Source organism: Bos javanicus, chromosome X, assembly GCF_032452875.1.
Source record: "Bos javanicus breed banteng chromosome X, ARS-OSU_banteng_1.0, whole genome shotgun sequence".
NCBI lineage: Eukaryota > Metazoa > Chordata > Mammalia > Artiodactyla > Bovidae > Bos > Bos javanicus.
Window position 1 is genome coordinate 104192404 of NC_083897.1, and position 15285 is coordinate 104207688.

The following is a 15285-nucleotide window of genomic DNA, read 5'->3' on the forward strand; positions in this document are numbered from 1 at the left end:
TTCATTTTGACTGCGGGCTAGAAATTATTTTGAAAATATTTGGCACTGAATAATGCCTTCTTCCTCTAGAGAGAACTTTAATTCCCTTCTACTGGCACGTTTAAGCACTAGCAGTCTGGGACTACCTTAATCAAGGTTCAGGGCTTAGATTTTCAGGGCCAATCAAAGGTAAAGCGGGATTGCAAGTATGTGAAGGCACTGATCACTTCCAGTTCATGCCTAGCTCTTTAGGGTCCTAGCTCAATATTGGAGAGTTCATTTCAGTTGCTCAGTTGTGTTTGTCTCTTTGTGACCCCATGGACTGCAGCACACCAGGCTTCCCTGTCCATCCCTGTCCATTCCTGGAGCTTGCTCAAACTCATATCCATCGAGTCGGTGATGCCATCCAGCCATCTCATCCTCTGCCATCCCCTTCTCCTCCTGCCCTCAATCTTTCCCATCATCAGGGTCTTTTCCAGTGAGTCAGTTCATCACATCAGGTGGCCATAGTACTGGAACTTCAGCTTCAGCATCAGTCCTTCCAGTGAATATTGAGGACTGATTTCCTTTAGAATTGACTGGTATGATCTTGCAGTTCAAGGGACCCTCAAGAGTCTCCAGCACCACAGTTCAAAAGCATCAGTTCTTCAGCGCTCGGCTTTCTTTATGATCCAACACTCACATCCATACATGACTACTATAAAAACCATAGCTTTGACTAGATGGACCTTTGTCAGCAAAGTAACATCTCTGCTTTTTGATATGTTGTCTAGGTTTGTCATAGCTTTTCTTCCAAGGAGCAAGCGTCTTTTAATTTCATGGCTGCAGTCACCATCTGCAGTGATTTTGGAGCCCCCCAAAAATAAAGTCTCTCACTGTTCCATTGTTTCCCCATCTATTTCCCATGAAGTAATGGGACCAGATGCCATGATCTTAATGTTTTGATGTTAAGTTTTAAGCCAGCTTTTTCACTCTCTTCTTTCACTTTCATCAAGAGGCTCTTTAGTTCCTCTTCGCTTTCAGCCATAAGGGTGGTGTCATCTGCATGTCTGAGGTTATTGATATTTCTCCCTGCAATCTTGATTCCAGAATGTGCTTCATTTAGCCCGGCATTTCGCATGATGTTGGACAGTAGTTTATGATGTTCCCCTGAATTCTGACTTGTTTTCCATTAGAGATCTTCTGTATAAGCAAATGTCCCCAGGGCAAGAGAAGTACTTTGATCCTTGGCTTTCCTCTCTTAGTTCCCACTGTTAGATTTTAGCCACTATTCCTGACAATTTGATTAGTACTTTGATGTTTTCAGGAACTTTTGATCCAGCTTTTCTATTGTCTTCACTCAGAGACATCACCTATCAGAAGTGTAGGCAGTAGAGTTAAAACTCCTTTTACGTAGTGTCATGTTATTGCTCATAAGGATGGTACCAATTTATATCAAGCCAGTGATAAATGAAAGCAACCATGTTTACATTTTGGTAGGTCACAATGACATTTTGGTTTCATTTGCATTAATTTTATTACTAATATGGTCAAATATTTTAGAAGTATGTTTACCCATTTCTTTTTCATGTTTACTTTCTTTAGTTTTTTTGCCATTTTGTAAGAATTCCTTATTTACTAAGGATATTTACCTTTTTCATGCATTTGCAACTATTTTCCCAAAATTTGCCTGTTTTGTTTTACATTTCTAGACCTTTTTGTATGTTGACTTTTTGTGTTTTTTTTTAATATAAATTTATTTATTTTAATTGGAGGCTAATTACTTTACAATATTATATTGGTTTTGCCATACATTGACATGAATCCACCATGGGTGTATATGTGTTCCCCATCCTGAACCCCCACCCTCCTCCCTCCCCATCCCATCCCTCTGGGTCATCCCAGTGCACCAGCCCCAAGCATCCTGTATCCTGCATCAAACCTGGACTGGTGATTTGTTTCACATATGATAATGTACATGTTTCAGTGCCATTCTCCCAAATCATCCCACCCTCGCCCTCTCCCACAGAGTCCAAAAGACTGTTCTATACATCTGTGTCTCTTTTGCTGTCTCACATACAGGACTATTGTTACCATCTTTCTAAATTCCATATATATGCGTTATTATACTGTGTTGGTGTTTTTCTTTCTGGCTTACTTCACTCTGTATAATAGGCTCCAGTTTCATCCACCTCATTAGAGCTGATTCAAATGTATTCTTTTTAATGGCTGAGTAATACTCCATTCTGTATTGACTTTTTAAATATGCAGAAGTTTAAGATTCTGTTAGGGAAAGAAATTACAAATAAGAATGAAGACTAGAGTGAAGCCTGTGGTGCTGGATTAGAGTTGGAGATGGCAGAATGACATCATATTTAGCATGTACACATATTTAACATGTTTACACACATGAATGTATACATATGTGTGTCTGTATGTGTATACATACATGTACTCATATACATGTGAGTACAGATACAGAAATAAATACAAATACATGTGTATGGATTAGTACACATACATACATTTCTGCCACTGAAAGGGCCTAGAAGCTGTGGCACTGCAATATAATGAGCAAACCCACATCCAAATCTTCATTTCTAAATACATTCTCCCATGAAAGGAGCCAAGGCTCTTTATAAAAATTATTCTAAGACTGAGGCAGAGAAAACACAAACTTGGAGCATTTTATACTGCCTGGAAGTAAGGTAATGCTAAAAAAAAAACAAAACAGAAAGTTGAGGGGGCACGTGAAAGGGACAAAGCACCAATCTGAAAGAGCTCCCAGTGGCCAAAATGGGAACAGATTAGAGCAACAAAATAGTGTAGCACTAGGCTATGTGCTCCAGTTACTCAGTCATGTCCAACTCTTTGCAACCCCATGGGCTGTCATCCACGAGGCTCTGAACCCAGGGACTGAACCTGCGTCTCTTTCATCTCCTGCATTAGCAGGCAGGTTCTTTACCACTAGCGCCACCTGGGAAGCCCAGTACTAGGCTATAACCCAAGGTAGGAATTAAGTATATATGAGCCCATACCAATATAAATAAATTATTGAATAAATCAATGGTAGAGAAGAGCTGCCTCCCAGGTAGCTCAGTGGGTTAAGAATCCACCTGCCAATGCAGGAGACACAGGAGATATGGGTTCAATTCCTGGGTCGGGAAGATCCCCTTGAGGAGGAAATGGCAACCCACTCCAGTATTCTTGCCTGGAGAATCCCATGGACGGAGGAGCCTGGTGGGCTACAGCCCATGGAGTCGCAAAGAGTCAGAGATGATTGAACATATACACAGAGAAGAGAAAAACCTTCCTTACAGAAAAGTTCCAAATAATATATGTAGATAATCCCCTCCCGTCTTAAGTGTAGACTGGACCTAGCAACTCATTTTCGAAGAACAGAGGTTGGAAAGGGGAACATAGTAACTTTACAATGGAGAAACTTGGCTGACCCTTTTTAACCAAAGAAGCAAGTTAACATCACTGGTAAGTCATGTGGATATCACATGCCCACTGAGGTGATGTTCTCAGAAGGACATTTCACCTCTGTGGTATCCTTACCCCCAAACCCACAACTGCCATCTAAAAAAAAAAAAAAAAATCAGAACAAAGAAAGTATTTTAGTCAACAAACATGTGAAGTCCAAATACAATCTGGAGTTGAGTTAATAGTAATGCACCAGTGTTACTCTCTTAGTTTTGACAAATGTCCTGTGGTTGCCTAAGATGTTAACATTAGGGGAGTTGAGTGAGGGGTATACAAGGACTCTCTGAACCATCTTTGCAGTTTTTATGTAAATCTAAAGTTATTAGAAATGAAAAAGTTTTCGTCAATCAGACTTAAGCAATCAAACATGAAACCTTGAGTTTACACTATTATTTCCAGTTTAAAGTAACAATTACAAATTTTTATTTAGTGAGACATTTATTATATAATAAGGAATTGTTAGTTTTTAATGTATCATTTTATAATTTTATAAAAGTTATTTTGCAACAAGGGTTCCTACAATTTGGAGATAAGTACTGAAATATTTGTGCATAAAGTCTGGGATTTGCATAAGAATCAGGTAGGGGGTGAGCAGTGAGAATGGGACTGAAGTATAGGTAAAACAGGATTAGCCAGTGAGTTGTTAATTGTTGGAGTAGGGTAATGAATACAGGAGCCTTCATTACTTTATACTTTTGAAATTTTCCATAAGATAAAGTTTTTTAAAAACAAGAAAGAAATTAGAGTTTTTTACTTAATTTTTAATTTTAATTTTTTAAATCATTTTTAAAATTGACGTTAGTTAATATATGTTACAGGTATACAATATAGTGATTCACAACTTTTATAGGTTGTCCTCCATTTGTATTAATTGTAGAACATTGTTTAAATTCCCTGTGTCATATAATATATCCTTATAGCTTATTTATTTTATACATAATATTTTGTACCTCTTAATCCTCTACCCCTGTCTTGCCCCTCCTTTCTCCTTTTCCTCACTGGTAACTGGAAATAAGTATTCACTTGTTTTTATTTTTTTAGATTCCACATATAAGTCGTGTCATACAGTATTTGTCTTCATCTGACTTATTTCACTTAGCATACTAGATATTATACTATAATACTTAACATAATTTATACTATATATTTTATTTATTATACTATAATACTTTATACTATGTACATTATACTATATAATACTATATAGTATATATTATATTACACATTATACTATAGTATATAGTATAGTGTATAGTATACATTATACTATATAATACTATTTACTATATACATTATACTATAATATTTAACATAATTTAGTAAAAATTTTACTTAACTTTAAAATTTTTATATTCGTACATCTTTTGTCTGGAAATCTGGATGTCTTGCCACAGTAGCATACTATTAATAGCTTCATCCTACTAGTTTAAACATATAATAAAAGCAAGACACTGAATACAGATTAGGATTTCTTTGCCCTCTGTTCATCCTTTGAGTATATCCCAGTAGGGTGGCACAATCAAAACACTGGGTTTTAAAGTCACTTAAATAACTGTTCTCTTTGTGCCTATGCCACAAGCTTGACATACAGTTAGGTATGTTTATTTCAGTTTCTTTTTTTATTAAAGTTTTTATTGAGATAATTATTGACTTCCATGCAGCCGTAAGAAATAATAGAGAGATCCTTGTATTGCAGATGTTTCCCAGTTTCTCCCAGTGTTAACATTTTGCAAAACTAGTATGATATCACAACCAGGGTGTTGCACTGATAGTCTCCTGAGCTTACTCAGATGTCTATATCACTTACATTTTAGGAACTGTCTCTTACTTCTTCTTGACTTAATTTTGTTTTTAGATTATTATATATATGTACATGATTGAAAAGTCAAACTTATGAATAAGATTCATTCAGAAAGGTCTCACTTGACTATGTCCCCATTCACCTCCTACCTTAGAGAAAATTATTTTGTAAAATTAGTTTTAATTTTATTGTTCATTATTTCTGTTTGAAAATATAAGAAAATGCATATATATTTTTGTACCACCCCCTTCTTACACACTCTTATATACTCTTTTCTAAATCTTGATTATTTTAAATTTCACAATATGAAAACACCAGGAATCTTTCCATAGCAATATGTAAACATCTTCTTCATTCCTATTTACACCTGCTTAGTACTCCATTATGGATGTCGAATTGTTTATTAAGTCAGGTCCCTATTGATGGATATTTGGGTAATTTCTAGTCTTCTTCTTTTACATTAATAACCCTGTATGTACATCATTTTATACTATTATTAATGCCAAATTCCATCTATGTTTGTATTCCATCAAATGTTGTACCACTTTGCATTCCTATGAGCATTGCATAAGAGTTGTAGACTTTAACTTGAAATTGTGATATAAAGAACTGAACTAATCTCTGTCATATTAATTAGAAAAATACCTTATTTCATTCTAAAACTGCCCTTACATGTATAAGTCTAGACAGAGAGAGTTGTAGATGAATTCTGTTTTGTTTTTATGGCCTTAGTCCTTATCTGTGGACTTGACTAGAATGCCATTAACTAGAGTGGATTTCATATCTTTGTGAGATCACTGGGCCCAAGAGAATTTGTAATACTCAGAAGTAGAGATAAGGTTGTTAGTCCCTCTACTGGTCATTGACTTAAGTCAGTAGGCAGTGTCTTTGAATATTAGTATGGGGATGTGAAAAATATATTTATTCTGCCTTTTTACCAGAGTCTAGAAAGTATTATTTGGCTTAAAGATACTCTTCATATTTCTCCTGCATACCATCAAGGGTTCAAGAGGTTCACAAGAAATAAGAGCAAAATCTTGATGAGTCTTTTAAGACATGGCAAGAATTTGGGATTTTATCTTAAAGATGTAGATGCCATGATAAGCAAAGGTATATGATCAGACTTCCATTTTAAAAGCATTTTTTGGCTATAGTATTGCTAGAGAATTGGATTTAAATGTGGAGAGAATTAGGAAGCCATTAGAGTGATTTAGTATGAATGTTGATGGCTAGGATAGATCAGTGTCAGTAGCAGTGAAAGGAAGTGAATAGAACCTGAAGATGTTTAGGAATTAGAATGGACAGGATTTGATGATTGGATAAAGGAAGTAAGGAAGTAGGAGTCAAAGTTGATTCTCTGATCACTGACTTGAGCACCTGATAAGATAATGGTACTTGGAAATAGATGGTAAAATACATTTTGGACGTGTTGAGTTTGAAGTTTCTGTGAAACCTCTGAATGAAACTGCTAAAGATGAAGCTAAATATGTGGATGAGGCGCATAGAGAGATCTTGGATAGATACAGACGTTTGAGGATGGTTGCTATTTAGATCAGAGAAGGCAATGGCACCCCACTCCAGTACTCTTGCCTGGAAAATCCCATGGACAGAGGAGCCTGGTGGGCTGCAGTCCATGGGGTCGAAAAGAGTCAGACACGACTAAGCGACTTCACTTTCACTTTTCACTTTCATGCATTGAAGAAGGAAATGGCAACCCACTCCAGTGTTCTTGTCTGGAGAATCCCAGGGACGGGGGAGCCTGGTGGGCTGCCATCTATGGGGTTGCACAGAGTTGGACACGACTGAAGTGACACAGCAGCTATTTAGATGTGCTGTGCTTAGTCATATCTGACTTTTTGTGACTGCATGGACCGTAGCCTGCCAGGCTCCTCTGTCCATGGAATTCTCCAGGCCAGAATACTGGAGTGGGTTGTCTTGCCCTCCTCTGACCAGGGAATCTCCCCAACCCAGGGATAAAACCCAGGTCTCCCACATTGCAGGCAGATTCTTTACTGTCTGAGCCACCGGGGAAGCCCATTTAGATGGTTTAGAAAGGGTATAGAGAAGGTTATGAATAGAGGACTTGAAGACTGAGGGTCTTCCAAATTTGAAAGGGTTGGGTGTAGAATAGGAAGAATAGCTATCAAATGAGATAGCAAAGGAATAGCTCAAGAGCTGGAAAGAAAATCATGACTGCTGGATGTCACAGACGCCAGGTAAAGAGAGTGTATCAAGAACAATATTGTGTGGAAATGAAGGGTTTTTGCAATTCTTGGTTCCATCCTTCACCAAACTTGCTTATTCCTCAACCAGTATCCAGTGCTCATGCTATGCATGAGCTCAGTTCTGGGATATCCTCCCGTTATGCCATCTCTTGTTATCTCTTTTCTCCTATTTGGTATCTCTATCTGATTACTTATTTCCTTAGTGAGAGAGAGAGAGTGAAATATGAGAGGGCAAATGGAGAGGCCTGTGCTATTGTCCTAAGTCTGTCAGAAACTTAGTAATTTTGTTTCTTAATGCCTTTTATCTATGAAATATAGCTGGAGGCTCAGTATGGAGATAGATGGACATGGAAACATTATAATGAGAAGGAGAAAGAGAGGAAGGAAGAGAAAGATCCCTCATAGAGGAGGCAATACTGAAATGTGAAGGATGACCTGGAGTTGGCCAAGTGGCAGTGACAGGGACCAAGCTGACAAAAGATACTGAAATCTCACGAAATGTAAAGAAAGAAAACAGAATGAAGCCAGGCCTCATAAGAACTAGAGAGAAAAACCTCAGGAACTGGGTTACTACTCCCTTCATCCCTCAGGGTTTTGCATCTCCTTTGCTCTGGAAAGACCAGCTTTCCATATTTACTCAAGGACTTGCCCAGAGCCCCAAACAGGCACCCTAGTTCCCAAGTCTGCATGACCTGCAGGGCCAGCTGTTTCCTTCTGCTTCTCTTATGTCACATTCCAGACAGAGAAAGAAAGAGAATACGAATGAATGAGTGAATTAATTTATCTATTAGCTCAGTTTCCTCTTTCTGTTGTAAAACCCTGTGTATCCTAAGGTATTGACCTGACCCCCTATGGATAACCTCCTTTTGAATTTGGCGTCTGTCCCATGTCCCACCTGGGCAAATCAAAGCCCACTTCGTTTCCATGCTTGGGCTAGGGTTCTAGGTGGAAGAGTTTAATTTTGGATGGGAAGCAGATTGACTATATGAGTGGTAAAGGAGGTAACCATTATGGGCAAGAGCATGTGGAATAGCGAGAAATGTGAGTCGGCTTATATGGTTGAGGCATCGTTAGTCATAGTGGGCTGTTACTGTGGAACGTGGTAGAAGATGAGACAATGACTGGAGATGAGCTTGGACATATAATAGTAAAAAACCTTTGGTGATGGGTGTGACTGCACATGCTACACTAACTTGTCTATTGTCTGCGAATTCCTCTCAGGAACCCACTAAGGTTGACTACCCATTTTACAGATGAGAAGACTGCAGCTTAGGAGGCTGTGACTTGCTCAAGGTCCCAAAGTTGGTGTGCTGCAGCCAAGATTCTTGACAGTTTGACTCTAGAGCCCTCACTCTTTTATTGCTCTGATACATCTAGGGCTTGTGTTCCTACAGTAATTTTAGTATAAGTGCTGCTGAAGCAAGCACTGCTGCCATGTCAAGGATTTTAATATTAATACATTCATTCACATGTATTTATTGAATGCCTACAATGTGCCAGGCACTGTTCTAGGTTCTGAGGATTTCAGGTCAGTTCAGTCGCTCAGTCATGTCTGACTCCTTGCAACCCCATGAATCGCAGCACGCCAGGCCTCCCTGTCCATCACCAACTCCCGGAATTCACTCACATTCACATCCATCGAGTCAGTGATGCCATCCAGCCATCTCATCCTCTGTCATCCCCTTCTCCTCCTGCCCCCAATCCCTCCCAGCATCAGAGTCTTTTCCAATGAGTCAACTCTTCGCATGAGGTGGCCAAAGTATTGGAGTTTCAGCTTTAGCATCATTCCTTCCAAAGAAATCCCAGGGCCGATCTCCTTCAGAATGGACTGGTTGGATCTCCTTGCAGTACAAGGGACTCTCAAGAGTCTTCTCCAACATCACAGTTCAAAAGCATCAATTCTTCGGTGCTCAGCTTTCTTCACAGTCCAACTCTCACATCCATACATGACCACAGGAAAAACCATAGCTTTGACTAGATGGACCTTTGTTGGCAAAGTAATGTCTCTGCTTTTCAATATGCTATCTAGGTTGGTCATAACTTTTCTTCCAAGGAGTAAGTGTCTTTTAATTTCATGGCTGCAGTCACCATCTGCAGTGATTTTGGAGCCCCCAAAAATAAAGTATGACACTGTTTCCACTGTTTCCCCATCTATTTCCCATGAAGTGATGGGACCATATGCCATGATCTTCGTTTTCTGAATGTTGAGCTTTAAGCCAACTTTTTCACTCTCCTCTTTCACTTCCATCAAGAGGCTTTTTAGTTCCTCTTCACTTTCTGCCATAAGGGTGGTGTCATCTGCATATCTGAGGATTTAACAGTGAGTAATTCAAAATCAGTGCCTACATGAAACTTACATTCTCCTGGAAGAGACAAACTAACAAGTAAATGTGTGGTAATAATAGCCAGTAATGACAAGTGCTGCCAAGAACAAGGACCACATAAGGGATAAAGAGTGATGACGATGCTACTTCAGATACGATGTTCGCATAGCCCTTTCTGAGGAGGTGACATGGGATCGGACTTTGAAGTTTATTCTGTAGGTGGTAGAGCACAGTGAAGTAATTCTACCAAGGTAATAATATAATCAGATTTTGTGCACCAGGGAGAGACCCCTAGACTCCATGTGAACAATGTAGTAGACAGTCGAAACTAAAGTCAACAAAGAATTCCAGGCAAGATGAGATTTTAGAGTTCAGCTTCTTCATTGTAACAGAAACTGAGAGCCCGTAAGAGGAAGAGAACTGGAGTCTAGCTCACCACATGGAATCCAGGGATGAGACAGACACCCTCAGCCTAAACAGTAGCTAAGAAAAACTCTAGCCATCCTACATAAAAGGATAGCTCAGGGAGCCTAAAGAGAAAAACAAAAATAAGAAATCCCCAGTTAAGATTAGTGTTTGAATGAAATTTTCAAAGCATACAAGGAAAAACTAACATCCTGAAACAAACTCAACATAGGAAATTTTGTCTAAAGGAAATGGAACTAATAGGAAAATCTGAAAGGGACTTAAGCTTCCTCAAAAAGATAATGAGAACAGGTAACATTCATACAAGAGGCTGTTCTATTTGGTGAACATTGGAAAGTCCTTGAGAGCACATACGTGTGTGTGCACACACTGTATGTTGGGAATCAGTCTGGCCAAGTTGAAAGACAGTATTGAAGAACCAACATAGAACAAAGCACAGTTAGATAGAGACAGTAAGTATGAAAGAGAAGCTAAGAGTCATGGAAGCCACATTGAGAAGATCCAACATACATGAATTCAGACAGAATTCTAGAAGTAAAATGCAGAGAGAGTGATGATGAGGGGAGCCCTTACTCGAAAAGATGATAGTCCCAAACTTTACCCAATAGAAGAAAGACTGTCCCCTTCAGATAGAAATACGGTTTGGGGAAGAAAGTTGTGAATTAACTTTTGGCTCATCCGAGTGTGTGGCAATCGTGGGACTCCTACCTGGTGATGTGTGGTGCACAGCGACCATTTGAATCTGGCCCCCCAGGAGAAGAATCCAGGCTCAAGGTGAAGGTTAGGAGTCATAACCATTAGAACAGGGCCCATTTCACCTCTTGGTACTTCAGTTTCTGCCCAAGTACTTGCAAGAATGAAAGGAAATGAGGGAGTATTCTGATAAGCAAAACGCTGGATAGTCTTACCATCACCTTCATTGTCATTGTCATAAACTCTATTACAGAGTCTCAGGATGAGAGTTTAAGAGCTAGGATTCTGGAACCAGATTGCTTAGGTTCAAATCCTGACTGCTATTTTCTAACCATGTAACCTTGGACAAGTTATATAACATTTGTCTTAAGCCTCAATTTCCTCATCTGTACCTGTCTTTTGTGTTGTTATGAGGATTAAATAAGTTATTACATGTAAAGCTCTTAAAATGGCACTTGGTTTATAGTTAAATGCTCAGTCTTTGTTATTAGCTATTATCGTATCTACATTTAACAGAAATCTTCAGTATCTTGTCCCAGAGGAGTGACTAGTGTGAAAATCAGTCTATAAGAATAATAAACTTAGTTATCTATGCCTTCCTATAATACTCGAAGGATCTTTCTAGTTAACTGTTGACTTTTCTTTGTCCACATACAGAGTTCTGTTGCTGTTTGCGAATTGGCCATGATGTTATTTGAACATTCAAGAACTCCAATTTCTTTCTTTGTCATATTTGAAACTTGGAAATAATTCATGGGCTTGTGGAATCTTCTCGTGAGGGCATAGGAATGGTTCTGTTTTTCTTGCTAAATTGAAACAATTTAATCTTGGGCAGATACCTATGATTATGCCTCTGTTTATATCTCTGGTTTTCTAAGTACCACCGTTAGCATCTTCATGTTAGCTAGGAACCTGCCTAGAAGTAAGAATTATACCAGCCAGTTTGATTTCAGAGTACAAATGGCGGTACCATGAAAACAAAATCAATAATTAACTGTGTGATGAGTTTTTAATCCCTGGTATGTTTGCCAAAGATGGGATCTTTTTCCAAATTAGGCCATCTTTCTCACATGCAACACTGCATCAGGGTGTGGCCTGATGATTTACTGTTCTTTAGATGTTCCTTGAGACAGATGAACTGAGGACGTGCCAGAGGTAGAACTGTCAAAGAATGGCCCCAAATCCTTGCATCCCACACATGGCTAGGAGAATCATGTCGCGGTTTTCGTATCTGCATCCCTGGAAGGAGTGCTCCCTCCTGTAGGCCAGGAGCTTTCCTGCTAGTGATGGCAGGGACTGCACTGACGAACCTGCTTGCAAATGAAGAGAGGGCTTTGAGGAGCAAGACGCAGAACTGTATTTCTAGAGAGAAGAGGTGGGAAGAAGAGCTACAGAGACTTACAAAGAATCATACACATATTCCCCATACTGGAGTTATAGGAATGTATATAGGATAGAAAGTAAGCTGCAGCGGTGCCAAGTAATGATGCACTGATTATGAGTGACTTTGTTTTGAGTGGCAGAGGGTCTGTCTTGACTCTCACCTATGCAAGTAAGCAGGACTAGATCAGAGGTCTAACTTTTTTTGTTAAGAATTAATGAAGTTTAAAGATCTGGGGAGAGTAGGCAGGATAGAAAAGAAAGAAGTTCCAAGTACCCAGGCCTTTGGACACTTTGCCCTGTGCACATATACCAGGGGCCATATAGTAACCCACTGTCCATGAGATTTTCCAGGCAAGAATACTGGAGTGGGTTGCCATTTCCTTCTCCAAGGGATCTTTCCGATCCAGGGATCGAACCTGGGTCTCCCACATTGCAGGCAGTCGCCTTACTCTCTGAACCACCAGGGAAGCCCTATATAGTAACCAATGTCTTAAATGAACCCTGTAGACCTCATGCTGGGAGAAGAAACAAGGGTACTTTGGAAACTTAGTTCCTCACTAGCACCGTGAAACCATCTGTCTGTCTTCTGGTCAGAGGGGAAAGAAAGCACAGATGAGATCTCTTCATCTGTGAGGATTTGCAGTACTTTTTTAAAAGGCCCTTAAAGAAGTAGACTATTACTATCCTTTCAACAAACCACATAAGTCTATGCTAAAGCAAGGGAAAATTATGTATAAAAAGGTCATATATCAAACTTACAAGTTGCTAAATATGTTCTAACCTTCGATCTTGATTCAAAAAAATAAGAACCTCCTCCTTCAAAAAAGCGTGGGGCTATACAGGGAGCTGAGAATCAAGAAGCTGAGGTTCTAGTTCCAATTGCCATGAATTAGCTACTGACCTAAAGCAAATCTTCCAATTAAACTTCCAGTTCTAAAATTCTGTCATATGACTTATCATGATTTTGTGGCTGGACGCCCCTCTTCCTCTTTTGGTTGTTCCTTCAGAGCTTTAACTGAAAGAGAAGTGTGTGTGTGTGTGTGTATGAGTGTGTGTGTGTGAGTGTGCATGTTGAAGGTTTGGGAGGTGCGTGTTTGGTAGAGGGGACTGGTGAGAACACTGAGGGCTAACAGTCAAGTTCTTACCTAGTAAACAGAACAGAAGTTGTGTTCACAACTGCCTTCCTCTCTTTTCTGAGAATTTCGGAAAACCAAACTGAGGGACATCTTGACATAAACAAGTCCAGAGGTCTGCTGCTCTTGTCTTAGGATCCTTTGCTGTCATTTGTAACTGGAGTTTCCTCACCCACTAGGAGGCACCATTGTCAAACAGCATTGATAAGGAGTCAGGAAAATGGTGACAAATCAACCTTTGATATCTAGATAGGCCTTAGAACAACACTCAGTTTCTAAAACTTGATAAATAATATCTTACACTATATTTCAATTTTAGAAGTGGCAAATTCTTTCAAACCAGTCCTTTTTCAAAGAATCAGAATTTCTTGGGAGGGGGGTGGTATTAAGAGACTTTCAGTTCAGTTCAATTCAGTCGCTCAGTTGTGTCCAACTCTTTGCGACCCCATGAATCACAGCACGCCAGGCCTCCCTGTCCATCACCAACTCCCGGAGTTCACTCAAACTCACGTCCATCGAGTCAGTGATGCCATCCAGCCATCTCATCCTCTGTCGTCCCCTTTTCCTCCTGCCCCCAATCCCTCCCAGCATCAGGGTCTTTTCCAGTGAGTCAGCTCTTTACATGAGGTGGCCAAAGTACTGGAGTTTCAGCTTTAGCATCAGTCCTTCCAAAGAACACCCAGGGCTGATCTCCTTTAGAATGGACTGGCTGGATCTCCTTGCAGTTTTAGAGATTACTAAATCGAATCACATCATTTTATTGAGGAGTCATTGTCAACTCAAGGTTGAAAGGTTAAGTAGCACGAGCTAGGTGCCACAAGCAGTTGAAGGTAGACTTGAGAACAGAACCCACAGGAAGGGGTCATTTCTCATTGATTTTGACTGTCTTGTGTCTGAAACCTCTTCCGATATTTGAAGAAAATCCCATCTTATGAGTCTTGATGGAGGACAAAGCCCAACTTCTACTATAGAAGCTGAAAATGCCAGGTGTTTGCTCTCCTTGGCCGTTGGGATATGAGAATATGATACGGGTTTCATGAGTCAGAGACATCCACTCATGATGTAATAGCTACTGACAAAAAAACAAGGGCCATGTGGAACTCTCAGGTAATAGCAGGTACAATCACTGGTATAGCTGAAGTAGCACTCTGGAAGGCCTCCAGCACCTAGCATTAACAGATACAGTGGTGCAAGCTGCTGCAGCTGGTGTAGAACAGCTGCAGTGGTGCCCTCGTCAGATCAGTTCAGGGTTTTGTTTCTGACAGCACAGCACCAGTCTTGATTTCACAGACATCTCTACCACTCTGAGCAATCCAGTGTCCTATTAATAAACTCCTTTTCTGCCTAAGTCAGCCAGAGTTGGTTTCTGTTTCTTGTAACTAACAACCTTAATTGACCCAGCATTAAGGAATAAGAATAAGTAGAGGAGGGGTGGCCGAAGACACCATTCCAAGAAGGGAAGTCAGTGGCCTTGATGCTGCTGCTAAGTCGCTTCAGTAGTGTCTGACTCTGTGTGACCCCATAGGTGGCAGCCCACCAGGCTCTACCGTCCCTGGGATTCTCCAGGCAAGAACACTGGAGTGGGTTGCCATTTCCTTCTCCAATGCAGGAAAGTGAAAAGTGAAAGGGAAGTCGCTCAGTCGTGTCCAACTCTTCGTGACCCCATGGACTGCAGCCCACCAGGCTCCTCCGTCCATGGGATTTTCCAGGCAAGAGTGCTGGAGTGGGGTGCCATTGCCTTCTCCACAGTGGCCTTGATAAGTAGTTGTAAAATCTGTGGTTGGACTGTTCCCACTTGTACCTTAGGATATCAGGCACAGCATAGGAAGGCTGTAAGATTAGGCATGGAGCTGGGG

The 15285-nt window shown here is 40.1% G+C and overlaps 1 protein-coding gene across 8 annotated transcripts in view; it reads left to right on the forward strand.

The window, feature by feature from the left end:
* Positions 1 to 15285, forward strand: part of CASK (calcium/calmodulin dependent serine protein kinase) — a 372618-nt gene that overhangs the window by 153803 nt on the left and 203530 nt on the right. The gene's annotated exons all lie outside the window — the stretch shown is intronic.